The sequence below is a fragment of the Arvicanthis niloticus genome, chromosome 18 (genome assembly GCF_011762505.2).
Source record: "Arvicanthis niloticus isolate mArvNil1 chromosome 18, mArvNil1.pat.X, whole genome shotgun sequence".
Classification (NCBI taxonomy): Eukaryota; Metazoa; Chordata; class Mammalia; order Rodentia; family Muridae; genus Arvicanthis; species Arvicanthis niloticus.
In genome coordinates this window covers 16,868,515-16,887,270 of record NC_047675.1, presented here as the reverse complement: position 1 = coordinate 16,887,270, position 18,756 = coordinate 16,868,515, and the positions used below count along the sequence as shown (strand labels likewise).

At 42.4% G+C, this 18,756-nt stretch overlaps 1 long non-coding RNA gene across 1 annotated transcript; it reads right to left on the bottom strand.

The window, feature by feature from the left end:
* Positions 1 to 4,689: 4,689 nt before the first annotated feature.
* On the bottom strand, positions 4,690 to 18,006 carry LOC143434942 (uncharacterized). Its single transcript, XR_013104826.1, has 4 exons — positions 17,851 to 18,006; positions 17,311 to 17,424; positions 11,937 to 12,064; positions 4,690 to 11,115 (listed from the first exon to the last, which is right to left on the bottom strand). It is a non-coding gene; the product is annotated as an uncharacterized LOC143434942 (long non-coding RNA).
* Between the last annotated feature and the right edge of the window lie 750 nt (positions 18,007 to 18,756).

Here is an 18,756-nt window from a genome sequence, read left to right as displayed (position 1 = left end):
GCTGAGATAACTACATGCTTCCATTTCTCCCTGCCTGGCTGGAAAGTCAGTTCCAATCCTTAGCTGTTTCAGCATAAAGATGACAGTGGTACCTGTCTTTAAAGAAAAGCAGAACAGAATCCAGAGAGACAAGCATCCTAACAATAGCTGATTAATAGAAGGGTCCCCGGAAAGGGCAGCTGACCCTCTTGGTAAGAATTAAGTATCTCTGCTTTTGAAACTGGACTCAATCTATTCTAAGTCCTATACTTTGGGGAACCCTTTACTAAGATCTCAGAGTCCTTTATTCATAAAATGAGGGTGTGTCGGCTAGCTCTCATACTATAACAAACGACTCCAAGACACAGGGGCTTATTTATTCCATGTATCTTCAGGCTGGCTGTGAAGTATTGCTTCTCAGTGGAGCCTCGGGTGGTAGGTAACAGCTGCTCTGGTAAGTGTGCCTCTCAGCATCCTCTTGCGTCCAACAGGTTAGATGATGGAAGATGCCTCTTCCCAAGGTAACAGCTCTGATCCAGCAGAACAGGGAAAACACATGGTGTCTTTTAAGACCCAGTCACTGTGCAGATCCAATCGTAATGCACTGACCAAATCCAGGACAGGTATATTCTGCCATCAGTGGGGCTGTAGTAAGAGTGGAGAGTGACTGGGTACTGAAACGCTAGATCCCAAATATAGTCATCATATGAAACAATACCACTCTCCTTCCTAGTTGCTTTACTCTGAGAATCACTTAGCTGTAATTCTCAGCTAAATAAATAAATAAATAAGCAAGCCCGACTGTGCCTTCTCAGGGAAGAATCTGAGGTCTCTAAGTGGTTATGTCTTGGACCTGGTCTGTAAATAGTAATGACGGTTTATTCTGTGAACTGCCCTCTTTGCTGCAAACAGCTGTTGAGGGTGGTATTTGGAGGCGAGAAAATGTGTGGTCTTTCTGGACCCATCAATTTCCCACTTCTGAGTACAGTATTGACCCTCGTCTCGCCAACCAAAAGAAACAAACGGATCTGATTAGCGAATACTTTCATCTGCGCTCTGATTGAAGTCTCTGAGACTTCCTCATTTTAGAAAATCCCGTTTTAATGCACGGCACATCAGGTAGCTGAAAACATTTCCTCTCCCATCAGCTGCCCTGTCCCTCCCATGGCCCGGGCAGTCATTCACATCCTCAGCAGCTCCAGCGAAGCCCAGAGTAGTGTGGACAAGGCTCTGGGATGGGAGGCTCTCCCGCTGTTTCTAATACATATGTGTATCATTCTATCCCAAAATGCTTTATGCATAGGACAGCCCCTGGGATAGCCAGGCTCAGACATTCTCCACAGTGGAGCTAGCTTCTCGTCGGGAGCCTTGAGAAGGAAAGCCCAGCTCTCCCTGGTAGAAGCAGCAGAATGAAATTGTAACCAAGGAGGCAACCCTTTGACCATCTGAGAAGTCTGACCAGTTGGCACATTGTTGTCTCCAAATGAGCCGGCAGGAAGTGGGGTTTCCTAAAACTGGGTTTTAAAGCACTTAGAACAGGAAACCATTTCCCATGCACGTTAGATCTCTCTAATGACTGACTAACTAGAAACAGGCTATCTTAATACTCTGCCCCGAGCCATTACAAATGGCTTTCTTTCCAGACTTCATTAGAATATTTACTACGGTTTGGATGGAAGACTTTTGACACTGCAGTCATAAAATTTACAGGGAGAACTTTTCTTCTTTCTCTCTTTTCAGTCTGAGAAAAGACTTTGGAAGAAGTGGGGGAACCCTTAGCTCCCCCAACCACCAATCGCATTCATTAGTCTTCATGTCTCACGATCTTTAGTTAAGGAATTAAACAACCTTGTGCTCCTCCAATAAATTGCCTTCAGAGAGAAACAGCTCTATCTCCCCTTTGCTGACTCTTGCCCCTTTCAGATGTGACAAGGGAGGAAAAAAAATAAAAAAACCCCGAATGTTTCCTCCCTGTGTCTTCCCGATCTTATGAATGGGCCACAATCATTGTCCTCACTTTCTCTTTAAGAAAACAAAGGCTGGGAATTTCCAGAAGCCACACAGCTAGTAGCTGGTAGAATGAAGAATGCAGAGACAGTGTCAGTCAAACACAGCTCCTCAGAGAGTTGCTATGTTGCTAGGCATGTCCATCCTTGAGGAGAGCTGGTCTACACGGACAGGATCTGCTTCCTGGAAAAGAAACCTAAACTCATTTTTTCTCAGTCTGCATTTGAGGCATCTAATACTGTTACACTCATGACTGCAGTACTTTCCTGCCTCATTGCTGTGACCAAATACCTGATAACAAAGGAAGGATTTACTTTGGCTCACAGTTTGGAGGGAGCCAAAGTAAAGGAGTTTCAGAGGTTTAGGCTATTATCATCATGGCAGGAAGCATGGCAGCATCCAGGCAGACCTGGTGTTGGAGAAGGAGCTGAGAACTCTGCATCTTGATCCAAAGGCAGCCAGGAGAAAAAGACTGACTCTTCCACACTGGGCAGACTGTGAGTATAGGACTTTCAACCCACCTACACAGTGCTACACTTCCTCCAACAAGGCCATACCTATTCTAAAACAAGGACACATACTCATTGTGTTACTCCCTGTGGGCCAAGCATTCAAACACAGGAGTCTATGGGCCCTACAATGAATAGGGCAGCTGACCACACTGTGTTGCAATCAAGAAGCAGAGAGCAAGGAACGATGGTCCTGCTTGCTTTTTCTTCCTCTTCTTTGTTCAGTCTTCCAGCCCTTGGAAGGTACTATCTTTATTCAGGGTGGACTCTGGGTCCTCAGTTAAGCCTCTCTAGACAAACCTTCACAGGTGAGCCTAGAGGTGTGTTTTCTGGGTGATTTTATATCTACTTAGATTGATAAGGAAGTTTACCCACCTCAATGACTACCGAGAAGTCAAACTTCTAATCTGGAGGGAGTAAGTTAACATTCAGTTGGGCTGGAGACTTGGCTTAGTGGTTAAGAGCACTTGTTACTCTTGCAGAGGACCTGGGTTTGATTCCAGCACACACATAGCTGTTCAAAACTTTCTGTAGCTCCAGTTCTAGGGAATCAGATACCCTCTTTAGACCCCCACAGGCACAAGTATACATAGCAAACATATAGACATATGTATAGGCAAAACACACCATATATATAAAATACGTTTTTTAGTTTTTTTTAAAAGAGGAAGATGCTATGGGGCAGGGGCAAGGCTCTATTTGTTACAGTATCCAGTTGCACAATGAGTGTGCAGCACACTAACAGCAGGCTTGAAGACTAAAGAGAGCTATGGTAAGAGAGGACACTGATGTGACAGGGTGGGCACAGGGAGAGACACTGAATTGGATTCAGGAAGTGATCAAGAAAGGATTATGATATAGGGTATTTGCATAAGCTCTGACTAAAGTTAGGAAGGAAGATTCAGGTGAGAACATTCTGGAACAAAGGAGCATTAAGCACCAGAGCTGCATGGAGTGTCTGAAGAACAGAAGAAGTGGCCCGATGTCTTTGCTCATGTCCTTGTGGTTCTAGATTACACTCAGAACCCTGGGTTCTTGGATCTTGTGTCTGTATTAGAAAGCCGCATACCCCTATCACATAGGTGGCCCTGTATCTGAACATCCCCACTGGATCTCACCACATCCCATCCCAATATATATGTGGAATGTTTCGATCAGTAGGCTTCAGAGACTACATAGTCTCCTAGAAGGCTCTATGAATGCAGAGCCAAGACGACAATGATCATTCCTCAAACACAGTGTGAGTCCTCTTGGCAAGCAATGAAGAGCACGTGTGTTATCATGTTTCCCCCTTTTTGCCTTGATTCATAGGCAGCTCGATGTTAAATTTAATATTCAATTAAAACAACAAAGTTAGCCTTCGAGGCTTTGAGTATTTTAAATGCTGATTTGTGAATCTGCTTTTCATTGCCTACAGCCTCTAGTGCTTTTGGGTGGGTGTATAAGTAACACATGTACATAAAATCATGTATGCCAAGCATAGGAGAAGGTTGATCTGCCTTTAAAAAAAAAACATGTATAATCAGCTCACTGTATGTTCCAGATAGGCACTGTTTACTGATCTGTTTCCATGGAGGTGACCACATGACCAGACTGGATCAGGAAAGGGGAAAAAATACTGTTGTAGAGCAATGTGTTAATATTTCCAGTGGGAGTTGAATGAGAACAGATGCCATAGAACCATATATTTGAATGCTTGTCCATAGTTGGAACTGTTTGGGAAGGATTAGGAGGTGTAGCCTTGTTGGAGTTGTGTCACCAGGGCTGGGCTTTGAAGTTTCAAAACTCCACACCATTTCCAGTCTCTCATTCTCTCTGCCCTTCATTTGTGAACCATATATAAGCTTTCAGCTACTGCTCCAAAGACATGCCCGCCTGTTGGCCCCCATGGTTCCTGTTGTAACTGGCGTAGACTCCTCTAACCATCTGCAACCATGAACCTCAAAATTAAACGCTTTCTTATGTCACTTTGGTCATGGTGGTTTGTGACAGCAATAGAAAAGTAACTAAGACATTTCCTTTCCTCAACAACCATGGTTACCAGTACCATGACTCTATGTCATCTCCAGTCACCTGAATGTTGAGCATGGCCACATGACATGCCTTAGACAATGAGACATTAGTAAGTTGCATACAGAAACTTGATGAGCAACCTCATATATGGCCTTCTTGAAATGTTGCTGCAACCATGTGACCCAGTCAGGTATCTTTATTGAAGATGACAGATACATAGAAAGGCCCAACCATTAGAGCTGGTCTTTGGCTTAATAAAGCTGTGAGAAAGGATTGAATGAGAGTGTACATCAGAGGCTGAGACATTTAAACTTTGCTCCCCAGTTGGTGGCACTGTTTGAAGAGGTTTGGGATGTGAAATCATAAAGAAGGAACTATGTCAGTGTGGTTGATCTGAGAGTTTAAAGCCCCTACTGATTTGATTTCATTCTCTCTCCTTTGTTCTTGCACTTGAAGATATAAAATCTCACCTTTCTGCCCTTGTAGCCATGACTGATTTGCTGTTATCCCTCCCTGCCATGATGGACTCTTGTGACCCTGGAATCAGGAGCCATAGAAACTCTTTCTTCTTTAAGTATCCTTTGTCCTGGGATTTTATCCCAACAACAGACAAATGACTGATACAACAACCCATACATTATTTGAAATTAATAAAACTTTGTTCTGTCTTGTATCCATTTCTGGATGCTTGTGATGGAGCAATAGACAACTGATACACTCATCCATATATCCAAAATCTCTTTCAAGAATAAGTTATACAGAAATGATGCTGCCTGGGTCCCTTAGGTCCTGAACACTTGTCTTAGAACATCAAGGCTCCCTAATAGCCTCAGTTTACCCCCCAACAAAGCATTCCAAAAAATGCCATATCTTTTCTGAAAACATACCACATGAAACACATTCCTCTCGACCCAGAAGATGCATTGCTAACACAGGTAACTACCATCTCAAAAAACCTAGTCCACATTAAGACCAAAATAATTTAGACCACATGTGATCGACACAACAGATGGAAATCTGAAAATAGTTGAGAAACATCCTAGTACCTATAGCATGACATACACAGGGAAGGTACCAATGTATATGAAATGTATGCCCACATAAACAAAGCCATTTTACCCTATGTGGCACTAGAATCGTACCACTAAGAAGAAAACCTGTTAGTGAGAATTTCTCCTCATACCAACTTCATGGAGAAGAAAGGGTTCATAAGTCACAATAACAGATTCATGATAACTTTGATGGATAATTAGAAATGTTAGTAGTCACTTACCAAACTGTCGTTAGCTCAAAGTCAGCCACAATAGAATTTAGAGCAGATTACTGGGTATGTGCTAGCAACCGGTTACTGTGCTTGGGCCTTTCTAGCCACTTAATGATCTCTCTCTTTTTAAAAAGGCTATATTTAACAAACTGTTGAGAATGAGAATGGTTGTGTATTTCTCCATGCATATATTTAACATTTACTAAGGCAACATCTAGGAAATGAACCTTACTAGAAAGAATGTATCATTCCTGTAAGGGAAAAAAAATAGAACAAATAGCCAAGACTCGGACCTGTTTTTTTAAGTCTGTGCTTTTCAAATCTTCTGAAGGTAGCATCCTCCTAATTTATCATCAATCATGAAAATTAAGGGGAAACCTTTTGATTTCAGAAATGGAGAAAGCAAACTCCTCTGCTTCTAAAATAATAAAAGTTGTCCACATGTTACTAGGTTGATGTGCATGTAGTTTGCCCCTCAGAACGCCATCTATATTTTAAGGAGCCTTCAAGAGATAGTGGGAAAAAATTAGCTGTTGCCTTAGGTTCATGCCCAGCTCCAAGCAGGTAGCAGGCCCTGTGTGGTGAGATTAGTTCCCAGGAGAGCACCACTATAAGTTAATATTATCTCATGCACTTGCTATTCATTAAACACTCACCAGGATGTTTAGACTCACTAGTCCTTAGGATAATGAGCCAAATAAACCTTGTTTTCTTATAATGTGTCCATCCTCCAGTATTTTGTTATAGCTACAGAAGATAAAGACAGCCAGGTAGTGGGCAGGGCAGTTATTCAATCACCACCATAGTTCCAGCTGACAGATGACACTGCTAAGACCTGAAAAAGTGGAGCAACTTGGCTGAAGTCACACTGGTGGTAAATATCAAAGTAAATGTCTATGTCATTTTCACCACATGGTACTAGTTCAATTATTAAATTGTGGCAGGTACTGAAAGGTGTCGTAAATCATAAAGTCTAACCAGTTCCTCATATCTCCCTCAAGCCTTCATTACTGACTACATTTCTTTCTTTAGTTAGAGAAAAAGAGTGCATGGTTAAAGCAAAAAATCAGCGTATACAGGCTTAATACTAGAGGCATGCAAAGAACCAGAACCAATGACAACTATAAACTCAAGGTAGGGAGTCACTCAAAGAAATCAACTTAATGTGTCCCTTGGCCACTGTCTGACACTTAACTACTTGCTGGCAGGAGAAGGTGTGACCTCAATGCATGCTTCTCAAGAAAGAAAGAAAGAAAGAAAGAAAGAAAGAAAGAAAGAAAGAAAGAAAGAAAGAAAGAAAGAAAGAAAACAGAGAGAAGAAGGAAGAAAAAAGGGCTGAAGTGGAGAGGAGAAGAAAGAGAGAAATTCATCAGGAAAGCAAATGAGAGGTAGAATCCACAGTGCTATATGGTTCTCCAATGGTCTAGATCAGATAACCACCGCTGATGTCATGCTAGGATAAAAAATGGTACTAATAATAATGATGAGCAATCATATCTTTTAAGTAAATAATACATGGGGCAGGATATTTTTCAAAAGACCATAGCAATAAAAAGTGCTTTTCAATACAGCTGATATTTACATGGATCAATATGAACCATATAGAAAATTCATTTTCCTAGAGCAGCTGATTCCCAAATCACAAGGAGTCATTACCATCAATTATAGATGCATCCACACTCAAGTGACTCCTGCCGTGGAGGTCATGATGAATGGACTGTTCCAGGATCTGTCTGCACAGTCACATCAAGTGTTACCCATTTTTCTTTCTTTTGAAAAATCAAATTCACCTTGAGAGTTAAATTGGGCTAAGGGGGCCTGCCTGGTTTGTTGTTGCTGTTGTTGTTGTTGTTGCTGCTGCTGCGTGCTTTTTAAAATTGGTCTCAAATCTCTTACCTCTCTCCACACCTCCTGGAATTTGAACGAAACTCCCTTGTAGGAGTATTTTAGAATAGGCATTTTCTCAGTCTTCACTCAAGCAGTTCATAAGGGTGATGATTGGTCACCCAACCAAAAGCCTAGAAGGCCTAGTTCATCCTCCACTCAGAGCATTTTCTAAGGCCTAGACACCTCACTTCACCTACATCTCTTCAGCATCTCCATCATTAGAGAGGGATAACGGCTAAAGTCTCTCTTAAAGTATTTCTGTAAGGACCAGTGTTTACCTTCATATTTGTCCTTCAGTAACAGAAACTGCCATCAGAGAGCAGAACCCAAAGTGTATCTTAAGATGGCTCTGTGAGACTATCCTTTCTTTCCAAGTTGGGGTTCTTGAATACAAAATGAACCCTAGTCCCCAAATTCCCAGTTAAGATACAGTATCTGGTTTCCAAACTGTCTTAAACCCTAGGTCACCACTGCAGGCTTAGCATCCATAGCTCGACAGGATTTACAGCTGTGCATGAAGTTAGTTAGCTTCATGACGTTTGGATTGTGAGCTTCTTGGCTCACTGAAAACAGTTGGGTGGGGCTATTACACACCCTGAGTCTTGGAACTGACAGCATTCTTCATTGAGTGGGGAGGACTCCAAACTTGAATTGAATTTTCTCTGGGTTATTTTGAGTGAGCCCTGACTAGGCCAATCCTATTTATTTATTTGTTTGTTTATGTTTTTGTTTTCTCTAGAAATGCTTGAATCCCCTTATCAGTATTCTTCAGATAGCACCTCATCGAACACACATAGCAAACAAGCCAACACCATAAATGCAATAAACCCAACAATCCAGATCTATGCTAAAAACACCCCAGACACACCACGATTGCCCTTAACTGAGCAAGCTCCAGGAAGTCAAACCATAGATGTGACTATGGGAGATAGAAGCTCTCAGGGGCCCTATGACTGTAGTTAGGCAGTTACACTTAGAGGTAAGATAGTTGAAAGATGTGCTATAGTAGTTTCCTCAACTTTTAGTCTTGGCCCTACAGTCCAGCTAGTTCTGTGTTCTCTCTTTAAAGCCAGGCAAGCTCAAATGTTCCATTTGTCTTTGCTCTGTCATTGACTTTCTCATGGGTAATATGATCCATGGAGACACAAAGGGAAGAAGGTGTGCTCATTCCAAAGCAGATTCCATTCCTATAGGATCATTCCTTAAACCCCCATCCCTGTAGGATCATACTCCAGACCCATCCCTATATGATACCAAACTCCCCATCCCTGTAGGATCACACCTGAACTCTCCATCCCTGTAGGATCATACTCTACCCCCCATCCCTGTAGGGATCATACCTGTACTCAGTATGGCTGTCATGAAGTCTGACATACTTCTACTGAGCCTATCACCACCATCTTAATTTGGTGCAAAGGAGTGTAACAATATCCTCTAGGATTCCAGCCAACCTCAGGCTTCCATGAGCTTCTCTTTTCTGTCCTTTCAAGATTTCATAGCAGAACCATGAGCTTCCAAATAATATGCTTTCCTACCTTACAACTTCATCAAAATTTACAATGTAAGACAACTTGCTGGCAAGAGAAATGAGTGGATTGTCTTCACTCTTTTTCCTTCTATGATGTACAAGCTTGCATGCCTTGTTTGTTCCCAAGTTTGGCTTTGAAAAGCAGCCTGTCCCCTTTGCTGTCAAAAAGGAAATTGCAGACCCTTCCCTTTTCTAAACCATTCACTCTTCCAGCATGTCTAGCTTACTCACCTGTGCTTCTGAGACTTGATCGATCTTCTGAAAGCCCCTCCTCCCCTTAATGGTCTCCCAGAACAAACTAGTCTTGGTTCTTGATATATTAGAGCATTGGGTACTTGTTACTTATTTCAGTAACTGAAAGCATTCTGCTACTACTAATTACCTTCCATGGGAGTTAAATTTTGTATCCATCTGTGATATTTTAAACAATAATGGCCTCATAGGCTCCTATGTTTGAATCTTTGGTCCTCAGTTGGTGGAACAGTTTGGAGAGGATAAGAAGGTGTGCCCTTATTGGAGAAGATGTGTCACTGGGGGCAGGCTTTGAGGTTCTAGACGCCCACACCATCCCCAGTTAGCTCTCTTGGTCTTGTGCTTGTGAATGAAGAATTGAGCTCTTAGTTACCGCTCCAGTGCTATGTCTGCCTGCCTTGTACCCACTATAATGGCCATGAACTCTAACCCCCTAAAATCCTAAACCCCAATAGATTATTTCTTCTATACACTGCCTTGGTCATGGTCAGCAAAAAAAACTGCCATTGAAAATATCTCCAATCTTGGAACTTTGTGACCATGGACACGATATCACAGGTGAAAGATTTTATCCCCTGAACTCACAGGACAGGTGGTCATCAACACACAGGCACCCTTCCAGCTATGTCTGTGAGGACAAGTGAAACATTAGGGACTTGGTCACATTTAAAGATATTACATTGTTATGTATGCAAATATTTCAAACCCTGAAATCTGAAGTACTTCAAAGTATCCAAAGTGCGTTGAATGAAGAATACTTGGTTTGTGATGAATGACCAACACTTGATAAACTAGTCCTCTATCACGGATGCTTTCAAGGATTGCCCATGATTTCCTAGTGCCACTAAGGTAAAGTGAAGCAGAAAGAACAACCACCTTTATAGTAACTATTCTAGTAAAGGGATCAGGTGAGCCTTTAAATCTTCAGAATTGAAAACACCCTATTACAAAGTTTAGATGATCGCAAACCTCTACTAATTTCTTTGAAATTATTGAAGAAAACAGTTTACTAATATGGTAAATGTAGTCACCCCAGAGAAGGAGATGGAGAAGGAAAGGGAGGGAGTAATGGGGGAGGAGGGAGGAGAAGGGGAGAGGGAGAGGGAGAGAGAAGAAAAAGATAACCAGACATAGCTCACCACACATATATGCCTGTGCACAGACACATGGACTCAGTAGGAACTTTGTTTTTTGCTACTTGCCCCAAGTTAAATTCCAGGTAATTGGTCAGAGGGATTAAAAGCACTGGGAAACCGTGTGGCTTTAATGGCCTCACACCTGCCTTCCTATAAATCGGCAGCCTATTTCTGTCCTGCAACTTTTTAAAGCCCTCCACTTGTGATTTACAGACACAGCCAATTAGGTGACAAAGAAGGTAACATTTTGAGGAGCTCTTTCAGGGGTCAGCCATTGCCTGTCCCCCTGACACAAGATGAAAAGCTGCTGAGCAGTTCAGATCATCCAGTTAGAACTCAGCCAAACTCCACTTCCATTCAGAAATTGCTAAGTCAAGGTAGGACATGCTGTTCTTCAGAGCCACTTGAGCAAGCCATGGTTGCGACTCCTGTTCCTTCCCCAAGTCTCCTTTGTGTTAAGTTACTTCTCTGGGACAAGATGTATTCCAGTGACAATTCCACCTTCATATCTAAAGGGTCAAATGGGACCTCTGACAGCATCTGAGGGTGGGAAGAAGAAGCATAGCCTTTAGGTGGACAAATGACAGCTACATCCACTGAGAGTAAAACAGATTAGATGCAGATGCTAATCTGTGCACACATGGCCCTGGCCTTGCTGGAGTAATGATAAGTGCTTCTGTTGCCAACCTCTGCCCTTTGGACTTTACTGCTAATTCAAACATTAGCCTAAGGAATCATTCAATCCCAAAGAGTTTTCATGAGTTAGGAAGGAAGGAAGGAAGGAAGAAAGGAAGGGAGGGAGGGAGGAAGGGAGAGAGAGAGAGAGAGAGAGAGAGAGAGAGAGAGAGAGAGAGAGAAAAGAAGGAAGCTAGGAAGGAATGAAGGAGGAACGGAGGGAGGAAGGGAATGGGGAGAGAGAGAAAGAGAAGGGTTGGGGAGGAAGAGGAGGAGGAGGAAGAGGAGGAAGAGGAAAAAGAAGAGAAAGGAAGGAAGGAAGGAAGCTAGGAAGGGAGGAAAGAGGAAGAGAGGGAGAAAGGGAAGGGTAGGAAGGGAAGGGGGAAAGACAGAAAGAGAGGGGATGGGAAGAGGAGGAAGAGAAGGAGGAGGAAGAGGAGGAAGAGGAAGAAGAAGAAAAGAAAGGGAAGGAAGGAAGGAAGGAAGGAAGGAAGGAAGGAAGGTAGGTAGGTAATTGCATTTTTCAAGACCCCCTAAAGTTTCAGGTGAGAACACTGGAGCTCCTTGGTGGTGGAGATGCCCCTGGCCAGTGTAGAAAGAAACCGGATTTGTTTCTTGGAAAGAAACTGCATGGAACTCCAGTTCTCTCCTTGATGGAAGAGTCTGTGAGCAGAAGGGACCTGCACCTGTGACCACACCAGCTGAGCCACTTCGCTCCGGTGAGAGATTAGATAGAGGTTCTGCCTTTTACAAAATGTGCTCTCTGTGCCTTTCTCTTGGAACGGTCCACAACACTGTTCTCTTCTCGCTGATTCTGAAAAGGAAAAACAAAAAAGCCTAATGAGGAGAGCCGTGCTGTGCTGGGTCATGATTCTTGTTGGGGGCCGAGGTTCAACAACCATAGATGATTATAAATTAGACACATACATTCTGAAGGCTTTGTTCACTTTTAAATCGGTGTTTTTAGAGAACACAGGAAATAGAGATTCAGGATATAAGAGGGCTCCTTAGATTTTACTTTTCAGTCACAAGGAAACAAGAGTTAAAAAAAAAAAACACCCATAGTTTACATTATACCAGATTTATGAGTTTAACTGAATATATTAATATTAATTCCAGAGGGTTTAGAAGCTTTCAAAACACCTTCAAAATGTGGTAAGTTGAAAGCTGATATATTAATATGTTCATTTGGCAGCTTTAGATTTTTATAAGAAATTACCTAGTCAGGTGCTTTATTTCAGCACATAATCAAAATTCACAACAAACAGAACGATACTCAGCTTAGCACAAATAACTGACACCAAGTGTCAAGGCATGAGCTTTGTATGTATGGCCCATGGAAAACCCATATCCCTTTAGAGCTGAACTCTCATGTTGATGACTAGAAATAAAGCACTATTTTAAAAAATCATATATATATATATAATTATACACAGAGAGATATAGGATTAGTAGAGAGATTTATACAGGTAAATCATCTTTCTGCTGTTTGTTTTGTTTTACTGTGAAAAAGAAAACTGAAAACTTAGTATTGGTTGCAGTTAAGCTGACTTCAAGATTATATGCCCCAGAAGAAATTTGAAGATTAACATTAAAAAAAAAAAAAAAAAAAAAAAAGATCTTTTACACGCCTTTCAAAAATAGCCTGGGAGAACAAAATAAACACAGGTGATGTGATGATCCAATTTCCCCTCTCCATTGAAAACTTTCGAAAATTATACTATAGAGAAAACAGTTTTCCATAAAAAGAATTTTGAACAAATTTGAGCAGTCACTGGTATTTGAAAACAAAAAGCCATGTGGTGCAATTCCCGAGTCTGCCCTGGGCAGGGTTTGTTTGAAGAACTTCAGGGCAAACAAGAAAGAAAGCTTGCATCTGGCCCAGAACTAGTACCAGCGAGCATTTCCCAACACTCCATACAGATAATTCTTTCATACTCATACAAATCCTCAAAAGAATATCAAACCCATGAGCACGGAGCATCCTGAAGAGAAAGCCTGGATTCCAAAGCTAGTTTGTGCCATAAAGGCTGGGTGTCCGTAGACAAGATACTTTGTTAAACACCAGTTGTTCCATGTATAAGGTAGAGACAAGATGATGTTTGTTTGCCACCGCAGTGTGGTTGTAAGGATTCATTGAGACAATGTGTAGAAATGTTTAAAGAAACCCACGAACAAAGTAGAAACTTTGTAAGTGCCGTTAACTACCAGAGTGATATAAGTAGGTAGTTCCCCTACAAGCTGGACAAGAGTTCAGGCATGGATGGAGGAAGAGTGACTTGCAGTAAACAGAAAAATGGAGGTTGGAAGGCAGCAGAATAGATGTTCTTTATAGTTAGAAAGTTGGAGCTCCGTTTACCATGTTTACCCATCATTAGCTTGTACAGCCTTGACCTTTGATAATTCCATGTGTATAACCAGTTCGTTCATAACGCACTGGCACTGACAGCTGTCATAGAGATTTTCCAATGAAACTGAACAGAATATAGCCCAATGTAGTAGCCTGGGATAGGGGGAGTCCTATAGAGAGGGACTCTTACTGTATGCTGCGCCATCAAGGGCAGATGTTGTCTACTCTGATTAGTGGGCTAATTCAGAAAACACACTGCTAAAATTAATGCCTGTGTGGTGGCAGAGCCAAATCATGGAGGAAGAGGGGTGAAAAGTAATTAAAACATTAGGACACCAAAATCATCCAGTGGACAAGCAGCCTGATTCACATGTCTTAACGATTGCAGAAGACGGGTAAGAGCAGAGTCCTGTGAACTCAGTCAGGAACCAGCCCCATGCCCCGGCACAGTGGGGAGCAGTTCTGGGCTCCTGGTTCTACCAGCTTGACTCTCTATGGGTGAAAACTACAAGGACATTGCTTAGAGCTTCTCAAATGGAAAGATTATAATTAGACAAACAAGTGAGGAACACCCAGACCTTCCCTCCAAGCCTTTTTCCCTTGAAATTCAGTACGTGATCCAACCTTTTTCCCCTGTAGAAATATTTTAAAATTTGACTCAATTTTTTTCATAAAATATAAACAAGGCAGGTTGTGCTGGCACTTAACTAATTGTCTTTATGGAAGTAATTTTAACCTCCGGGGAAAAACCCTAAATAAATTAATATCAAAGCAACTACAGGGGGGAACATATTTTAAGGGTATTAAAGGGCCACCTTTGGCAAGAAACTGGGGAATAGGCTGAATTTGTGTTTATCCAAACATCACAAGTAATACCTTTAATTCTTAACATACAGTATTTCACTTAAACCTTGGCTTGTTGGTCATGGTAATAAATTTGGGATAATCATTAACATATACCTCTCTTCACCTGAAAAATATGCAGTCCTTGTTTGTTAAATCTAAGGTTAGATATTAGGTTTAGTATTGTTCTCAAAGAAAAGGGCCACAGGCTTAAAGTTTTGTTGACTGTTCCATGCTGGGAATGGCAGATGCAATTTTTAATTCTTTATACTTTGAAATGGTATTAAAGTTTGGAAGTTAAGATGGTAACAACTAAAGCCATTATCCTAATTCATTGAAGATAGAAGTATGCTTGCTGGTTGTGTTTTGGTTTTGGCTTTGGTTTGTTTTGGTTTGGGTGGTGGTGGTGGTGGTGGTAGTTTGTGTGTTTGTTTTGAAGGGGTTGTTTATTTGGTTTTTTTTTGTTTGTTTTTTTTTTTTTGTTTTTTTTTGTTTTGTTTTTTTTTTTTTTTGTTTTTTTTTTTTTTTGTCAACTTGACAAAAACCGGAATCATCTGGGAAGAGGAACCGCAACTGACAAAATGCCTCCATCAAATTGGGCAATTTCTTGATCAATGATTAATGTGGAGGTGCTCAGATCACTGTGGGTGGTACTGTCCCCCAGGATGATGGTACTGCGGTGCATAAGAAAGCAAACTGAGCAAGCAGGGAACAAACCAGCACTCAGTGTTTCCTCCATGGTCTCTGCCTCTGTTCCTGCCTCCAGGATCCTACCTGCTTGAGTTTCTGCCTTGACTTCCTCTCATGGTGGAATGTAACCTGTCAGCCAAACACACCCTTGACTCCCCAAGTTGGCTTTGGCCAGGGTGTTTATCACATTAAAAGGAAAACAAACTAAGACAGAATGAAATAAAAATAATCATTCTTTTATACTTATAGCATCCCAAGTCTCAAATTACCTTCAGTGCATTTATTAGTTGATTTAGCAACTCATAAGTGATTTTTAATGTGTGGGAAGGATTAGGACTTAATGTGTGAGAAAGATTTGAAATTTGAGTGCTGAAGAGATGTCAGTGGTTAAGAGGGCATGCTGCTTTCCCAGGGTAACTTAGTGCCTTGCACCCATGGTGGCATATATACAACTGCCTGTAAGTCCAGCTCCTGGATCCAACTCCTCTTCTTGTTCCTATGGGTACTACATTCACGAACACAAACCCCCTCTTTCTCCCCTCTCCCCTCTCCCCTCTCCCTCTCCCCTCTCCCCTCTCCCCTCTCCCCTCTCCCCTCTCCCCTCTCCCCTCTCCCCTCTCCCCTCTCCCCTCTCCCCTCTCCCCTCTCCCCTCTCCCCTCTCCCCTCTCCCCTCTCCCCTCTCCCCTCTCCCCTCTCCTCTCTCCCCTCTCTCCTCTCCAACCCCTCTCCCCTCCTCTCCCCTCTCTCCTCTCCTCTCTCCCCTCTCCCTCTCTCTCTTCTCTCCCCTCTCCCTCTCTCCCCTCTCCCCTCCTCTCCCCTCTCCCCTCTCCCCTCTCCCCTCTCCCCTCTCCCCTCTCCACTCTCCCCTCTCCCCTCTCCACTCTCCCCTCTTCCCTCCTCCCCTCTCCACTCTCCCCTCCTCCCCTCTCTCCTCCAACCCCTCCTCTCTCTCTCTCTCTCTCTCTCTCTCTCTCTCACACACACACACTCACACACACAGAATTTTTTAAAAATGTTTAAAAGAGTTTGAGATTTGCATGACATTTCTAAAGTGATGACCAATAAAGAGCCAGTGCTACTTCAGATTTATAATTCCCTTAGTGTATTAATAAATCAGCCCCATATGCTTCTCCTCCCTGAATGATGGTGGCTCCACATGATGAGAAAAAACTGACTCTGAGGGAAAACCACTTCTCCAGGGCTGTAGGTGAGTGCAGTCCATGTAAGTGCATGGTGGGATCATGTCAGGACTTTAACCCTGGCAGGTTTTACAACCTGCTCATTTAGTTATGAACCCACTGGAGACATGACAAGTTAACACTACCTTGGAAGCAGAATCAAGACATTGACCATGAATTTGGAGCTTTGCTCTTGGCCTCTTCTTTAGGAAGTGTGCCTGACAGGAGCACCTCCCACCACCAGGCAGGCTTAGGTGAGGGTGGAAGAACGTTGTGGCTCCCTGATCACCGTTTCCCCAAGTACAAGCAAATTTAACCTTCCCTCAAATCTACAATTACAGGATTAGTACAAACACAATATAAAGGTTGCTGATTTTGAAGCGTGCGTGTACTGAATTCTGATAATAACTGACTGGATACAAAATGTATGTCTTTAAAATTTTAAGGGCCTATTTCTCAATTGTGTCCAAACAGGTCTTTGGACATTGCTCATGATGGTTCTTAGCCTAGACGTTTCAGGAAAGAAACACGAGGATGTAAATGAAAGTTGTCCTACCTTTTGAAATCCATTTCCCAAAACAACCATTTGTGTTATTAAAATAAAGTCAGCCATTACAGAGAGACGCTGGCAGGCAGCTCCCTATATTTAATGAGTCCTGAAAACAATGTCCCCACTCCAAGCCACTGATTACATTTTTGCCTTCTAACTCTCTAGTTTAGACCCTGGCCCTGATGGGTTTTTTTTCTTTGCCCTTTGCCCTGCTAAAAAAACAACTCACTGTTTGATTGATTGGACTCTCCCCTAATTGAGGTTTATCCGAATACTGTAGGGAAGCCCTCCCTGGAGTTTCTCAATGCCCTAGGCAATCACTCATGGCCCCTTTCCTTTATTTTAAAATTGGAGGGAGTATCTAAGAGGCTCCAAAGCTTATGCTGGGATTAGTCTGATGGCCCATCTTAAGCTAAGGACATCACACATCCAAACATGTTCGATATACCTCACACACAGCAAGGGTTTGTGACAGTTTCTCCTCTTGATCTCTTGGCAGATGCAGAAGCAGTTCATGTCACCAGCCAGAGTCCCAAGAAAATATAGCATAGGTCATGCTAGCCTGGTTAAAAACAAACCAAAATTTAAAATTCAGAATACAATTTCTATTTTGTGCAATGGTGAAGTCAAGAAGTCCGGAAAGCAAGAATAGTAAGTATAGGGCCATCTGTAACCATATCTAAACCTCTTCCCTTCTAACCTCAAACAGACAAGGAAGCTGCAGTTCAAAGAGCCTTAAAAAAATCAGTCAAAGCCACGAACCCCAATGCAGGGAAGCCGAGATTGCAGTCAGATCTGGACCTCTCTTCCCATCTTCTTCCCACGGCAGCACTGTGCCAGCAAAGCTACTTGGTGGAGTCTCCATAGCACCCCACAGTAGGAGAGACAAGAATTAGAGAAGATGGGTGGAAAGGAAGGAAGGAAGAAGAGAGGGGGGAGAGAAAACGATGGGAAGGGGAAGGTGGGAGGAAGGGAGGTAGGCACTCACCCAGGTACTTGAAGGTGTCCCATTCTAACCCACTTTTGTCTGTACAGCCCATTTGTCAACTTACTTCAAGGGCAATAAATCTTAGGAAAAAAGGTTCATGAGAAGCTCAGCATATCTTTAAGAAAGCAGCTAAAGTCTTGTCATCAGGACACAATCCAAAGCCTACCCTAGAATACCTGAGGTCTTCCGCCCCAAGCAGCATAAATGGGCTGGTTAAGGCCAACCCCTGGCACCTCTCCCAAGTGCAAAAGCAGATGAAATTGGAGAATGGGGAGGAAGGAGAAGAGTGAATGCTTTTGTTATTAATATTTTTTTTCTGTTTTCAAGGGGGTCAAAAGCCAACAATCTGACACTTGTAAAAGTGTCAGCCCGAAGGAGAAAGCTCCCTGGCAGACGTGATAGCTCATTCAGCCTGGACCAGAAACAGGGATTCAACACCACGCTTTCTTTTTTCTTCTTTCCAACAGTCTCTGTTGCTCATGGCAGATTTAATGGTGTGATTTACAGCACCGAGAGACCTTTGTCAGGGCCAGTAAAATGACAAACAATAAATATCCGAGCAGTATGTTAACAGCCGCCACACAATGCCTTGTCAGTTACAGCTTGATAGTGATACATTTTAATTTTGTCTTTCATAAAAATCTTGGCATGTCTGCCTCATTTGAACACAGGCTTCCAAGTCAAGTGTGTCATCCAAGCGTGTAGTTTATCACCCTCTATATTTTCTGTCCTTTTCATTTAATGTCATTCCTATGGCAACAGACATCGCCCTGGAAATCATTTTCAAAACAGCTTATTTGTTGAAAAGGACTGGGTGAGGCTAAAATATGTGTTTGCCTGGGAAGAATGTCAGAGTGTGAATATGGCTGAGTTACATTAATCATATTCTTTGAGGACTTTGTGTAA